Genomic DNA, 17,049 nt, shown 5'->3' with positions numbered 1-17,049 from the left:
GCATGTTGGCGTGGTAAGGGATCGAAATTTGCATACTGAGAGAAAATGAATTAAATTGTTGAAGCGAGAATATTTTCATATCCTTTAACATTGTTAAGGGCCACATAATACACAACACATACAGGTATCCTTTTGCACTTGTGTGCAGGAAAGACATGGCTTTGAATAGTAATGTTGTCTCCAACTGACTATACAATTTCCTCTCTATTAACTACTGACTTATACTGCATAAAACTCCTTAATGGCAGCATTTGATATTACATGCAACATCACAAAGTCACACAACATGATGCTATCGCTGTGGGTGCACTCCTTCCACACAATTAAAACTATGACCACCCACCAGTTGATCAAAAACACCTTAATTACACTGTTAAATAAAGAAGACCTCCCAAATTTGCCCATATAAGTCAAGCTCGTACAGCTCTGGTATATGGATGTAATTGAGAACACCACCAGTCAGAACATAAGGCTGCACGTGTAGGAGCTGTGACTCCTCCGTCTACTCGAATCCCTTAATTAGGATCCAGTATAAATAAAGTTGACTTTTGAAGATCCCAGCATGTACAGAAGGGATAAAATTAGTGGCTCGACATCAGACGATCAAAATATGGCACCACTTGACTTGACTTACCAGCCACAAACACAGAAAGACTAGTCCTTTCCACTTGTAGTGCGAGTTACCCGGTAAAGTCCACAAGTCTATAGCAAGATCGTGCTTTGCCGAAAAACAAATCCATTTCATAACACGTGTGTTCACTCTATCCCAAAGACAAATGACTCGGGGACAAAAACATGTCAGTAAATAGAAAATAGCACTAAAATGGAAATAAATTGGAGATGGGACAAGGCTCTGCAGTCACCCAGATGCTCACAGTTTCTGCACAATAGGGATGGGCGATATGGCCCTAAAACTCTATCACGATAATTCCTGGTATTTGTTGCGATAACGATAAAAATGACGATATATCCATAACGCCATCCACCGCTGTTTTTTTGCGTCAAGTGATAGTAGCTGCATGTAGTCTAGACCCTCAGAAAAACAAATATTATCAAAAAGTAAAACTTACCCCAAATCAAACAGCTCCTAAAATATACCTACAGTATTTTTGTAAATATAAAATATAATAGTGAGATTCGACTTCAAAAGGTCGTAGTAAAGAAAAGTTAAATGAACTAAAGCTCAATAAACACATCATGTCATACCTAAAACTGTATATATTCTATTGTTGGGTGGAAACGATCGATCGCATCACGCTGTCAATCACTCTCTCTTGAACTGTGTGAACCTTCTCTTCTCACAGCAACATACACTGAATCTGTCTATGACTCGCGCTACAGAAAGAGAACAGAAAATGCAGATAAAAGAAATCTAATTAAATAATCCATGCTTTTACACGCTCATAAACGTATTTAAAATAACGTAATACAAACTCGCATTTTGTACTGTAAGTAAACAGGCAGCAGTGCTGTGTCGCTATGAAAGCACATGTGGGCGCGAGCTGCGCACGGGACGCTCCGTTCATCCTGTATATAACAGGCAAGAAATCATATTAAACAAGTTGCGCATACGCGCATAACATCTAACGAATGTTTAAATAAATCCAATGTATAATTCATAATGAAGCAGAAGAGGAAACAGATCACTGTTCCAAGGACTGTAGCATCTCAATGGAAAGCCACAGAGAGACTGTTTGGGTTTGAACTAGGACTGGGCGATGTGATGATGTTATCGTATATCGCCGATGTCTCGCAAATATCCAGATGTCGATTACAACAGACAGATACCAGACGATAATTGATAATAATGGAAAATATGCGTTATAACATTATCATGCGATGTAGGCTTTAGCGTGAACGTTAATGTTCATATGCCCAGGCAGTCAGAAACAGTGACAGAATTTTGGAAACGCTGTTTTGTTCGGTCAGTTGAATGTGCTGCTGTTTTCTGCCGGTCGCTGCACAGACAGACCAAGAGAAAGACGAGCTGCGTCGGCAAAGCAAAACCTCACGCTCGTGGGGCTGTACCGTTGTTCGAATTGTCCTACCCTGTAAGATTTTCCTACCACAGGGCAAAACTTAATATAATCTAAACCACATCGAGAAAATAAACAGGTAGGATGATTTTACAATGCAAAATACCCTGTCAGATAGTCCTACCATCTTAAAATAAACATGTAGGATTAATTTACAGCGCAACACCCAATCAAATTGTACTATAGGTATTAAATAATATGTAGAATGACTCAACAACGAAAATACACTATCATGGTCCCGTAACAGTATAAAATAAACAGGTAAGATGGTTTTATAGCGCAAAAAAATGATGTAACATTGATGTGCGCATGCCTGGTAGGATAATCTGATGGTTAGGATGAAATTTCAGGACACCTGCAACATTTTTCTACTGCATAAAAACTATGGTTTATCTACACGCTTAACCTGATGAAAGAAGTCACTGCAACACTAGTTTGTGCATGTGGCACGCCTGTGTGTGTGTGCACGCATCCCTGCGTGCGTGTTTGTTAGGCACTTGGCGGGTCCGGAAGGAATTCCCTCCCGGTCCGTATCCGCAGATTGATCATCTGCGCAACGTTGCATGAAGTCAAACACACCCAATATTATCGGATATCGCAATGATTTTAAAGTCGATTATCGATAAAAAAAAAATTATCACATCGCCCAGCCCTAGTTTGAACGACCATGAAAATAATTACTATACAGAAAAGATATTTAACAGCAAATGCAATAAACACCATGAAACTGTACATTACAGCGGATTAACCAGAGGTAAGGATGCTCTGTGTCCATTGTGTCCATGGCAGAAAATAAAAGAAAAAAATATATAAAAAAAACCTGTTCAAAAGAATCAAACATTTTAAGAATTATCATTTGAACAAACTCTTATTCAGTGTCATGACATTGATCTTGCTTAGATTTATTGCAGGGTTAGGTGCTGGCATACAGCATCTCTGTACTATCCGTTACTAATTCTTGAAAATCCTTATAGGAATGACAAAAAAGATAAACCTTTCTTGATAAGTGCTGTCAGACAAAACATTCAACGCTGACTTGCAAGTGCACGAGTCTTTTGCGCCTTAACCACAACCTTCAGAAGATCCTTGTGTACTTTTGCCTGACTTTAAAACCCACGGACATACAGAGGAACCTTGAAAATCCTGTATCCAGCTGTCATGCTATTCGACACTAAATCAATACCACCACGACCATGAGGAGAAATCTAATCTTTTCTTTAACAGTCTAGAGCAGAACTGTTAAGCCTGTCCAATAGCCATAATATCTGAATTCACCCCCAAGTAACCAAACAACCAATAAAGCTCCGCAGTGAACTTTGTAAAAAACATATTCAACCGAAAAAGCAAGCAAATGAGCCCAGTCGATAACACTTCAACCATATAATATATTTGTTATATTATACAATATATTATATATTGTTTAAGGATTTATATAATAAAATGTCACTACACTCAAACCGCTTTTACGATCTGTCAACCGTTTGAAACAATACAAAAGCAATTATTAGGATGCATCTTTCAATATTTCCTCAGTAAGGCAGTAAATCTTAAAATGCTGGAAAAAATCCACCTTGTGACTGATTGACAGATTGTTTGCCACTCTATCTTGATGCATGGCTAAGAAGGTCTGTGCCACAGTGAGACAGCAAAAGATTTCACACAGATATCACGGGATAAATCTAAGATGAGATGGAAACGCATGCTGGTGACACAAGGAATTCTCCTCCAACACAACTGGCTATGCACACACTAGAGAAACTCTGTTGGAGCGGTTGACCCTGGGGACCTTCAAAACATCACTTTCCAGGTTCAAAGCACTGTTATGAAAGTCGACAGCAGTGTCACACTGAGGAAAGTCTGAGCCACTGATGGTGGTTGGTAACTTGTACTGGGTTCTTTACACTGGATCAGACATTCAGACATTCCTTAAGGCGCTTTGTGTTTTCTGTCCACCAATGAATAAAATCATCTCATGAAGTCCTGAAACAAAGTTATTAGTGACAGATTAGAGCAGTCGATGGAAAGAGGTGAGTGAGGCCAACCGTCAAGGTGCAGTTTAAAGCTGTGAACAGCGCCGCAGGAGACTGATGCACATTTACATTATGTATTATTGTATGATCAACATTATATATTTATATGTAATTCTTTCAGTATCTCTGTTAAAAATGTATATTACAAATCAATCTGTTATTTTCAGTAATGATGCTGTTAAAAATATTTTTGTAGACTTTTCAAGTTTTGTTTTTCTATATTATCTAATGGTCTGTTAATGGTGGAGGCGTCATGGTTTAGGTAAATTATCACACTGCATGAATAAATGATTGTGTGTGAGGAGGAAATAGAATAAGCTGGTTGTAATAATAATGCTGTAGTTATTTCTATAGTCTTTGTGTAAAATTTGGGTTCAAACTTTGTTTGAATTGAGAGGTTTGGACTTTTTTTCACTGAATTAAATAAAGTGAAGTACCGAAAAAAGGTACCGTTTGGTACCGGCACTGAATTCCAGGTACCGTTTCAGTACCGGTACCGGTACCGGCTAAAAAGTGAACGGTACCCAACCCTACTGCCAATTGATGTTATTTGTAAAGAAAAAGGATAGGGTCTACAATGCTGTCAAATTATATCTGGGACTATTGTTATTTGTATCCAGCTATGCTTTGCAGATCAAACGGACATGCACAGAGTCCAGGTGTGGGTCACATCCAAGCACGGGTCACAGATCAGCACCGCATCTGAACAATGACAAATTCTGGTATCTATACCTCCAAAAATAACTGTGTTGCAGATGGTTTGTCATAATCACTGTTAAATAAAAATACCCTCCATAAATAAACCAGCAGATGTAAAAGAAACATTAATATCAAAGCAAAGAAGACAAAGATTTGCTTGCAACTGCACACAGTCAGCAGAGCAAGATGTATTTCCAGGCAGAATCTGCAGTAAGATAGAAATCAGAGAGCATCACATTGCAAAATGTTCACAATACTTTTCAATATGATTTGGAGAACAATAAAAACATAAAGAGATGGTCTAGAAATAGGCCTACTGCTTTACAGACAAGAACATTCTCGTCCCCTAAATACATTAAAACATAGGCAACACGTCATGGTTTGTGGTTTCAAAAAAGAATTACTGGCCGCAGGTGCGCACACAGCGATTTTGGAGGCGGAGAAAGATTCGAAACGTGACACTAGTGGAAAGGACACCGTTGATGAAGCTCTTGACAAACGTCTGTAGGTCCTGACCGTCCTGCATTTATTAGGAGCAGAATGCAATCAGTGATGCTCCTCATTCACCCCAGACAGCTGGTTGGCATCAACATTGGACACTTGGTGCCAGTGTCAAGTGCCAGCAGCTGATCAAAGAACACAGGCCAGCTTGTGACATGAGGGACCACTTCAGCAAAAAATAGACAATAAGTAAATATCTTTTAGCCATGTTGTTTAAGAGCGTAATTTGGACATGTCATGTCTTTGGTCTAGTAGTAGTCTTCCCCTTATGAAACAGCACAATATGGCTCTGCTCCAACTACGCTGCCCTACAGTCTACTGCCTACATAGTCTGCTGCGTTCTAAGACAGCATCCTAGCCAAAATGAAACCTAAAATCTGGCTAGTTTGGAAATCAACTCACAACAGAATCCAATACAGACTGACAGTAACATGCAGCTACGGTAAGCTGACAACACAATACTCCAAAACACTTACACAAACAACTCATTTTACTTAAACATTGAAAAAATGAGAACTTGCATATTTAAACAACCGTCATGATGCTGCCATGTTTTTTAAAGGTCAAAGGAAGAATCCTACAAGGTCAATCCCAACACTTTAAACCAGAGTGAACCAATGAGATTTAACTGATAGCTTTTATTTGAACATGAATAATTAATATATTCAGTCTTTAATGATTAATTTATGAGTCTCATCCATAGTATCACAGGTCTATGCCCTCAGGAAGAGGTTCACTGATGCAGAACAGAAAGTCAATAGATTCTGCTTCTTTGACATTTATCTTGAGATTCAATTCAACAGTCTTTGGGAAATTTACAAGAGCTTATCGGATTGATGAAATATATTAACAACATACCCATGAAGAATGTACAAGCCTAATTTAGTTAAACATCATTTTGATACATGCACCAACTATTTATGAGGAAAGGAATCATTTTTAGATGAGTTAGTTTAGAAAAGTTAGATCACAGAGCAGAACAAGGAATTATGTAGTCCAACACAAAGTACAATATGATTTTCTGTCAAGTTTCTGTTTTAAGAAAGGCTCGAGTTAACCATAACCCAGCAATTCTTGCGACATTATTAACAAAAATCGGGTCAATTTTAACCACACGTGGAAAAAAGTGAGGATTTTGCCATTGACCAAACTATACAACAAAGCAAGCCAGGACATTTCTCATCTAATAAAGGAGATCCTAACACACATAGCAGATACCATCAGTGTTCTTTGGTATCTTCAAGATTTACATGGGTTTGGAAAATTCCTAGATCAATGCAAACAATGTTTACCCAATTACTCCAGCTAAAAAGTATCACATTTTAAAATAAGATATTTGGCCCTATGGCTTGTCCTGATGATCAACATGCAGCACTGTTAAACTTGATGAATACTGACTGCAAAAACATGATTTAAAAAATGTCTTAACCCCACACAATGCAACAATATTCTGTAGATATTTACAACAAAGAAATGCTTTAGAAAACCTGAAAGAAAGAAAGAAAGAAAGAAAGAAAGAAAGAAAGAAAGAAAGAAAGAAAGAAAGAAAGAAAGAAAGAAAGAAAGAAAGAAAGAAAGAAAGAAAAAAGAAAGAAAGGCTTTCTAACAGCCTGGTTCAATGTCTAGATCTCAATCCAATTAAAGGTGTGAGAGATTATTTTACTCAGCGCTTACAGTTTCAATTGAAGTCTCCCTAGAGGCTCAGAAATATCCCATTTGAAGGGTGAGAAAACAAATGAAGCCTTCAAACATTATATATTTACAAATGTCTACTTTCTGATTATAATTAGTAATGTCTTTATATGATGAAGTCAAAGTCCTTCAAAAAGCTAATAAAACATTTTCTAGTAGCTAGGATGTTTAGATAAATGGTCAATTGCTTTACTGTACATTATTGGTTAGGGTAACAAAAACTGACTATTTTCAATTATTTAAATTCTACCATACCAACACCGATTAACTACAGTCATACCGCATGGTACAGGGAAAGTAATGGCCACCGTAGCATACATTTGTATTTCAAACTAGAGCTAACAAGAGGCATATATAGCATAGTTGTCAATACTAAGACTGAGGAATCTACACTGATGAGTCATCCTCGCAAATTGCACTTGCCCACAGTTGGAGGATCAAGCTGTATGTTTCTTGCGCTTTGGAAGATTGCAGTGAATATGTCAATCACAGAGGCAATTTATATCAAGTGTGATTCAGAGGATAATCAAGGATTGCGACAAACTGCTGTCTGGTGACATGACAAATCATTTGGCTACAACAATGTATTCTTGAAACAATTTCTGTCTTGAATTCTGTGTCGAAATCGAAAGATAAGATTAGGGTAACTTATCAAAGTAAACCAAAATTGTACTGTAAACTAAAGCATAATTAGCAGAATACTAACGCAGATATGATGAAAGACCACTAAATAGCTCAAAACTACAAAAAGCTGTGCGAACATACCCAAGACACCCGAATCAGTTTCGTGCATGGTGGCTCCTTTGCACTCAAACAGTTTCGCACACCATGTTGCCAATTGAATGCTGAATGAGAACTCCTTTTGTTAAAGCTTCCTCATTATCCCCCCATTGTAGGAATTCCCTGGCTGTTCTCCAACAAGCTCTCTCAATGTGGGAATTGTTTACGCACAAAGAATTCAATAAGGAATTCCAAAGCATTTCTATATAGCGAAGACCAATGGAGATACTTTTCATGCTTCGCGCGACTCGCCAGCTCAGCCCGAGTGTGGGGGGTCAAGGGACAAACTTATGTATGAGATTCCAGCAATTAATGGACATGCAACCTGGAATGACAAAGCTCTCATTCCCCCGCACACTGTGCCCTTAGCCTTCAGAGCCATGGGTTAGTTCAAATACGGCTTTGTGTGTGGCAGCACTGGTTGTATACAGATAATGAATCTTTTGATCGAACTGCAAACTTTACAGTGGTTGAGGTTATGTGCTGAAGGATGGTTTCGTTTGGCAGATGTAAGAGGTTATATAAGCACTAAGCAGAAAGTCCAATTTAAAAGTTTCATACAAAAATACAGAACTTTGTTTTTTGATATCTCAGGCTACAGAAACACTATATTGCAGAATCCATAAAAAACTGCAGCAAATATAAAAATCAGTCCTAAAAACCCAGATTCACCTTTACAGCTTTGTGAAAATAAAACATGATGAGTAGTACATAGCTGTCACATCAATGGCTTACACAAGTGTTTTAAGCTGAGCATTCACAACTGTTAATGAAACTGCTCGGCAAAGTGCTTAGAACGCTACTCCTACCACCATGGCACGAACAAAGTGCTTTAAAAGCTAGCCACAAACAGGTAAACAGCAACACGCATCAGCATGTGTTTTCCTGTGCCGGAAGGTAAGTTAGCTTATTACACAGCAGTTTGTTTGATGCATTTTCTTCATGTTTTCTCACTGCCAGTTTGATTAGTCTGTTTGGCTAGGCAGTAACAGGGCTCTAGACTAACTTTTTGCACTGGTTGCACTGGTGCGCCTAACTTTTTTTCTTAGGTGCACCAGCACAAAAGTTAGGTGCAACCAAATTTTCGACCGCATCGCATTTAACAGTTTTACCAGTTCACTTTTTTTTAAATAGCTGTCCATATAGGCAAAATTGACTTTAAAATTATTTTAATACAACTGAATGCCCAATAAAGCCGTTGTTGTTTATATTCATCTATATATTTAATGTTTTAATGTTTATGTTCACATGTGATTCGATCTGGGAAAACCCAACACATGGTGCAAATTTATATATTACAGTTTTTGATACCATATTCAAGCCCTTTCCAAATCAGTTGTTATTTTGCTCATACCTTGTGTATGTAACAAAAGTTATGGCTAAGGTCGGCTGAAGCGCTAGGATTTTCAGGAACAGAATTTGGAGGAAAACGGGTTTAAAGTTAAGTGATGAAAATAAAAGCACAACAGTCCAGTATCACAAGTAAAAGTCACTTTACAGTGGTAAAAGACTTACTCTAATAACAATTTAATAAAAAAACATTTCCTAGTGTTGAAGTCTATAAAAATACTGTACAAAACCGTTTGAATAAAACGAATGTAAGGAAAATGGTGCAGGGCACACTTAAAGAACGAGAGCTCTGCCATTATCACTACACAAGGAAACTAGCAAACATTACGGATAACAACTAATAAGCAGTGAAGCAAGCTTTACGTTGTTTATCATGTGCATAGTGTCTGGACTTTTGATCATCCCTTGTATGTTTTGCGATCAGATAACTCCTGGTGCTGCAAACAGGGAGCTCTGTCATCTCACGAAAACACTGTATAAAAAAACTTAGCATGCAGTAGTTTACACAGGACTGGCGGGAAATGTGCATTGATACTCCTTCATTCTTCATGTTATGTGGTTTACTTTGATAGGTGAACTGTCTTTCCCGCATCCCAGCGCGACATCCGACTGGTTTTCCCAGATCGCATCACATATGTCTAGTCGGTAACAATGACAGGTGAAAACACACACGACCCTTCGCAAGCATATCACGCTCTAATGAAGGGAAACAGGGAGTTACAAATTGCCCTTATTGTAATCCGTCAAAATGACAGACGGACGAACGGCCTTCAGATTTTTCTGTCACTGGTAAAAAAATCTGTCAATGACAGAGAATTTTCATTTAACGTGACCTCTGGTACACACGTACAGGAAAATCTGGACCACGGCCAATCAGAGGGGGGTCCGCCCTTCACTATCTCTGATTGGTTTAGACCACGATATGGGCCTAATGTGTGTCTGTTGTTGAATCACAGGAAGACTTTCAGAGTCGCGGAGACTTTTTTCTCCCTCGAACTGCTGGTCGCACCGGTGCGACCTCAGATTTTTTTTAGTCGCACCATTGAGAAATAAGGTCGAATGTGCGACCAAATTGGTCGCACTCTAGAGCCCTGAGTAATGCGTCAGCCCGATTCAGACATCCATCAAATGATCTCGGCTCTGAGGTTCTCCTAAACCAGGGGTGTTCAATCCTGCACATGCCGCTCCTGCAAAGCTCAGCTCCAACACCTGTCTGTAATTTCGAGCAATACTGAAGACCTTCAATAGCTGGTTCAGGTGTGTTTGTTGGAACGAATGGGACAGCAGCCACTCAGGAGCAGAATTGGACACCCTTGCTGTGTCCCAATCAGATCCGTCCTAAATAGTATTCGAAAGTAGAATGAGTGTGTCCCAAATCGTAGTATGTTGAAAAGAGTATTCCAAAGATTCCCGGATGGTCTACTACTTCCGGTAGAAATTCGAAGTGCAGAACGATGCACACTCTAACGGCTAATATAACCCACAACTCACCGTGAGTAGGCGGTTTAGCCTTTAGGTTTTAGCTAGGGCTGTCAAGAATATTAAATCATCGTCTCATCGCGATTGTTTGACCTCATCACGATGGTTTCAGATCATCACAATTATTGCATCGCAATTGCATCTGCATATTTTATTGTATATATTGTAACTAAAGCATGGTAATACTTGTAAAATGTACCACCACAACACAATCTCTATAAAAAAAACTAAAGCATATACCATAAAAATAACCAACAGTACAATTTAATATTATTTCAGTGTGAAAAGCAGTCTACCAAAATCTCATTAACATAGAAGTAAACTTTTATTGTAGTTTTGCAAGTGAGAAAAAAACAGACTAGAATCTTTTCTATGACTGATAGCATTTTAATGGTGGCTTCAATTCACTCCTGATCAATTTACTTAATTTACAAGTATTTGGCGGTTGTATTATTGACCGGTAAAAGCCTAAACCTTAAGTATGATGACCCAATTTTTTCCAATGTATTTCCAAGAAAAAGAACATAGCCTTTATATTCAGATAGTCTTTATATTCAGAACAATATGGTAATTTCACAGCTGAATAAAAAATGTATGAGAATTAAAAACCAAAGCTCTAAAACAGACAATTAATCGTCATAATCGCAATGATTTATTAGACAATTAATCGTCAAATTTCATAATTGTGACAGCTCTAGTTTTACAGCGGCCACTTCTGCTTTCTGTTAGTATGTCCCACTGCGTGCATATTGTTTTGCTACACACTAAAATGTATATACTTTTCCATTACAAAAACAGTACATACTTTTAGTGCATAAGTAGGCGAATTGGGACGAACTAGGGCTGTCACGATAAACCGACGATAAATATCACGTGATTTATGCACAGCTTTTGAGTGAAGTACGGGAAAATGCTGCTGCATCCGAAAGCCAGAGGGCGCTCTCGTGCGGAAACTCCAAATGCGCACTGCAGAATAAGACCATAACACGTTCTAGAATCTAGGAAATGCCTATGGACATCTTTTTATCACTCTTACTCAAGCCTCATCAGGTATTTTTATGATAATAAAGTTGTAACAGTTCACAGCCCTGGTTACTGTGGATTTTAGTAGGCTGTAGTTCCATTACAATCCTCTGGGGGCTCTACAGTGCTATCTTCTCTAGTTTATAAGCGAGTAAAGGAGTAGAGGAAGTGATGGCTTTGTTAGGAAGAAGCATGGTCTGTTCACATGCTACCTACAAACATATAGAGTCCGGATTGAGAAACCTTTTCTTGTTTCAAGATCAATCTATAAGGACTCTTTGGTGTAGGCAGTTGGTCCCTACTGCTAATATACCATAAAGCAAGGATATGGATTAAAGGGGCAATGCTGAGGTTAATACGGCACCTACTATCATGAACCATTGAACTGTTTGGAGCACTTGGTGGAAACTGATGTTTGAACACGACATTGAGAATAATTGGACAGGATATCATCACTATCTTCATTTCCCTCTTCATTCACGATAAGTACAGAATTATGAGGACACAAAAGAACATTTTGGACATTGTTTATTGGACTTTAAATCGATAATGTTACCATCACTGTTTTATTGCTTCATCTCATGTAATAATGTATCTGTCTCATGTCTTTGCTTCATATGATTAATAATAATCTGATAAAAGAAAATTATGGTTGGTGGATCCCTCCCTCATAAATATATGTAATGTCACTTTTTCTTGAGATATAGAGAGAAGATTATTACAAAGTATATTTATAATGATCATGTTTGACGGGTGTTGCTTTTTCAAATGCACATTATAAGCGACTCAAACTCGCACTGCTTTTAGATCGAGCAGCATTTCCTACTGATCCCAGAGATCGCAGCCAGCTCGATTACAATAGGTTTTTGTGGTATCGTGATAAATTATCATGCAGCACATCTAAAAATGGCAGCAAATTTCCCTGCCAAGCTTTTCTCATCTTTAGACATACCATGCTTCTGCTCAGGTGGCTCAGGTATAAACACCTTTTAATTCAAATCAAAAGGATGTGGCTTTTTGAATACTTTCTAACAATTAGGTTACTTATCTACATACACACTACATATATATTATTTAGAACAAAAAGCTAAAAACAGCTACTCAAAAATCGACTATACCAGTGTAACAACAGTATGATGTACGCAATACAAATTTCACTCCACAAATATGTCAGAATAACCTAGTTGGCATTTAAGTCTTGCAGCCATGGGCTAACTTTGTAACATTGTTGACTGAGACAACATACCATTCAACTGAAAATATAAATGAATTCCTTTCAAAACTAAATGTTAATTTCAGAGAAATATCACATATTAGTAATGAGCAAGGTTTGTGTATTATCTACCTTCCTACAATGCTCCACTGGATTTATGTCACTGTTTTGCATGTATTTGCATCCTCAGAACAGAAGATAGACATACAATAGAAACTTTGTTCCATAGCATCTATTATTTTCAAACTCTTACCTCAAACTAATACAATTTCAGCCAATAAAGTATAGCATTTGCTTTATGATCATAAATACCATAAAGAAATAATTCAGGGAATAGGAAATAGAGCAAAATGATTTTACATTTTTAATGCCGAGATATAAATTCTTTCCTCGTTTCACAGCACAGTGTTATGACCTTAAGGCATTCACCAAGTACACATGAAAAAATGCTAACCACTCCACACAAGGAAAACGGAAGAACGGAGAGAACAGAAGACTAATATTACCACACCCTGTATCATTCTGATATCACTGTATCTTGAATCACATAAGCTGTTTTCACCAATTGCATTATGTCTGGTCCAAAATTAAATCCACCTCTATTTTAAAATGGTCTAAGACTCAGCCTATTGCAGAACATTGCAGCAAATATCCTAAACAAAATTTCAGAACACAACCTACAGTCTTACACACACTAGAAAGTAAGTATGAGGAGTTGAATTACAAAAATAAATATCCAGAAAACCTCAAAACCTACCTCATTTTCAAACAAATGGCATCTTAATGACATCTGAGTCATCTGAAAGAGGAAACATGAGATTACTGTATTCTACCATCTTTTCCACTAATATACGCAACAGCATTATTCTTAAACTCATAGGAAGACTATTCTGGATGGTCACATTCCAAAAACCTTTATATTTTTCCAATCAAAGTTACATATTTAACAAATTCTGTAATTACCACACAAATATAAATTATATTTGTATTCTCGTGAAGAAAGTGTGTTCACTAGTAAAGTAGGTCAAACATCAATGCCTCATCCCAAACTGCCTGTCTGAGTTAAAGAATAGATTAACTAATGAAAACATACTTTGATCTCATGCCTTTTGAGAAAGAAAAGCTTCAGCAGTGTGTTACAAAACTGAATTCAACATGAGAGCCTTGCTGTGAAGTGATGGGTTGGTTACAAACAAATAATTCAGATCAATACCTTTCAGCATGCCAAAGAGGTCCCAAAGAGAACCTGCATCATTGTTCTCTTAATATTCTTTGTTCGAGCAACTTTGGATGTTGTGTGTTAACCAATGCTGAAAATGGAAATATGAGAGGAAACATGACCTGCACACAACTGTGCCAATCAATAACAGCACATCCTTTTAACTAAAGAAAAATATATCTGTTGCATTTATTATTTTAATATACAGTTACCTTAATGTAAGTAATCTTGTGTAAATGCAGTATAAAAACTGATGTTTGTTTTAATATTGCATATGCATATACAGCAGCAGACTGAGGAGGATGTTCATCAGCATGAAAAACCCCAGTGAGCACCGTTTCAGTAACAATTAACTTGTGTGCTTCATGTATACAAAATGGCATTGCTTTCTATACATTTATATTAACAATGAGCTTTATTAATAAAATTGTGTTTCAATTAGCATGTACTGGTGTTTTGCTTTGGTACCGAAATTGGTACCGAGAACCGTGGAATTTTACTGGTATTGGTACCGACTACTGAAATTTTGGTATCGTGACAACACTAGTTTGAAGCATACATGTAACATCTGGACAATATGATTCTGTTTGCGATGTTGATTCGTGACGACAACCCTTATAGCAGAAAGGGAACAATATGTGGTGTATGAGTTCTCCGTTTGTGCTGACTTATTGAAAACACATTAAAGCATTCGTGTATTTTCTTTTACACTCTATCAAGGGTTGTCTTTCTAATAAAGAAATACATATCGATTAACACTAGTAAAAGACGAAACATTCTGCGTCATGCAGTCTCTATAAACAGTTCAAATATATATATTTAAAAGAACAGATAAGAGATAACAACTACTTAAATCTTGCGCGCCCTTAAAAGTAGGCTACAGAAAATACACAGTACACCTCCAAAACACACAAATGTCTGGAAAGAATACAACCTACAACCCGATTTAAGCTACCTACAACGATACATTCACGCTTCATTTAAGAAAACCGTCTAAAATGCGTGCAGCTATTTAACTGAGTTTATTATAGGAGAGTGCGCGAGCGCCCACGCGCCCACACCCGCAAGCCGCTCCACTTTCCACGTCTCGCGCATGTATTTCACTATAAAGTTATTAATAACTGTAACGGACACTCGCTGTGTTTGGGTACTTACCGGTGGCGAAATTGTGTCCGTAATTGAGTAACTGGATGTCGGTGTGTCAGTATGGCTCAGTACCGCTCTCTCCAGTGATACTCCAAGAAGACCGCAGCGAGCGCGCCGAGAACAGCGGTGCTAGAGAGTCGCATTGTAAAATTAGGAGATTTCAACGAGAAAAGCTCCAAAAGTCCTAACGAACCCAGTCTGCGCTGCTAGAAAAGGGCACTAAGTGAAATTTACGCGGTTACGTTTAAAATATCCATGTGGGGAATGGGTTTGTCGAGCTAGCTTTGCGGCTAGCAACAACCAGCCAGCTGTTCGCGCGGCGTTCCTGAATAAACTTACGCTAATATCACCGAATATGTAAGTGGACCTGTCACGTATCCAAGGCCCTGTCTCATTTCTGCAGATATAGGAAGAGTAGTATGCTGTCTTTCAGCCGAAGTCTCTGCTGAGCCACGCGTACCACCACAGTTACCGAGGGGAGACTTCGGTTCAACATTCAAAAGCGTGACCGCGCAGTGGCGTTCTACGCGCGTCGCCGTGACCACATACATGCAACTGGCGCAGATGTCTGTTTAGTGTATAGTATTGATATTTTTATGTAGAATGTCTTGTATGATATAGGGATCGATGTATGATCTAAATTTGTCCTACTGTGTTCATTTTCAACCTGAAATAGGAGCAGCATTTGGCGCAGTCAGTGTGTGACTATTAGACATGATTCATGAATTATGCAAGATTTCAAACACGCACACAGGCACCAAGAAGCAATGTATATACATACAGTTTATATAATAGGCTGTATACAGTTTATATAAATTAACATTGCAATAGAGAACTAAGCTGCACAAATCCACCATCAATAATAGGTGTAATACCCATGTGCCCCAGCTACTGGCAGGGTACCCAAATTTATGAATGAAATTATAAAAATATATATACATTGCCCCAGTGTCCCCTGTGTATTATATAAGCAGGCTTACACCAACATGCTGTCATTTTCGTGTCTTTTATTTTTTTTTAAATACAAAATGTTGAAGCAGGAAAAGATCATTTGGGTCTAGCATGTGAAAATGTCAATGAGCTGTACAAGCACTGGGTGAAATAAACAAAGATGAGGTATCTAGTAGTGTATCTAATAGTGTTAGTCTTTTTTAATAGATTCACCTTATATTATATTTTTTTATATATTTATATGCTCATGTCTATTCTTGGTCAGTCTCTGTGATTATTGTGAATTCTATTCTTGCTGTAAACACACAACCTTAGTTTTGTTTAATTAACCACCTCTGGTTTTAACTTGATACTGATCTGTTATGTTTGGGGTTGGCTGTCATTTTAGAGCTAGATGAAAAATCTAAGTAGAAAATAGAACCCATCTAAACACATTGCAGACTCTTATGACATAAGCAAGCATTAAAGATCTGTGCAGTTATCAAGAAAACTGTACATGCAATGTTATGTGAAAGGTATAGGAAAGTACGTCAAAACAATAAAGCAAAGCACAACAGAACCCTTAACTGTTTTCAATATTTTAGATATTTTTACCTGTAATATGGAACTGGTAAAAAAGTTTACTCACGTGTGTCATGTACTCATCCTCATGCCCCTCCAACCATGTTATTGATAGGCAAAATGGCAGATATTTTTATTAAAAAATGTAGATGGTGATTAATACTGCCAAGCACCAAAAAGGACAAACTAGTGTTTGAAAAAATTTGTTTGAGGAACATACAAGGAATAGTAAAAGATTGGACCGACATGAGGGTAAGTAAATAACAAAACTTTCATTCTTGGTGAACAATTCATTCAATGATTTTTAATATTTATATATATTAGAAATATATTAAATCATTTGAGAAGTCAAATAAAAAACAGTAAACG

The 17,049-nt window shown here is 37.6% G+C and overlaps 1 protein-coding gene across 4 annotated transcripts in view; it reads right to left on the bottom strand.

Moving 5' to 3' along the window:
• The window catches only part of LOC130570208 (rho GTPase-activating protein 32-like), a 66,922-nt gene extending 51,224 nt beyond the window's left edge, over positions 1-15,698 (bottom strand). For 2 of the 4 annotated variants that reach the window (XM_057360403.1, XM_057360406.1), the window contains exon 1: positions 15,178-15,697. The gene's annotated coding sequence lies outside the window, so the exon portion shown is untranslated. Of the gene's footprint in view, positions 1-7,723; positions 7,788-15,177 lie in introns of those variants that run through there. The other 2 variants (XM_057360405.1, XM_057360404.1) reach the window with 2 other exon arrangements.
• Positions 15,699-17,049: the final 1,351 nt, after the last annotated feature.

Source organism: Triplophysa rosa, linkage group LG19 (assembly GCF_024868665.1).
Source record: "Triplophysa rosa linkage group LG19, Trosa_1v2, whole genome shotgun sequence".
Taxonomy (NCBI): domain Eukaryota; kingdom Metazoa; phylum Chordata; class Actinopteri; order Cypriniformes; family Nemacheilidae; genus Triplophysa; species Triplophysa rosa.
The sequence above is the reverse complement of the archived record's forward strand: the minus strand, read 5'-3'. Positions and strand labels throughout refer to the sequence as shown.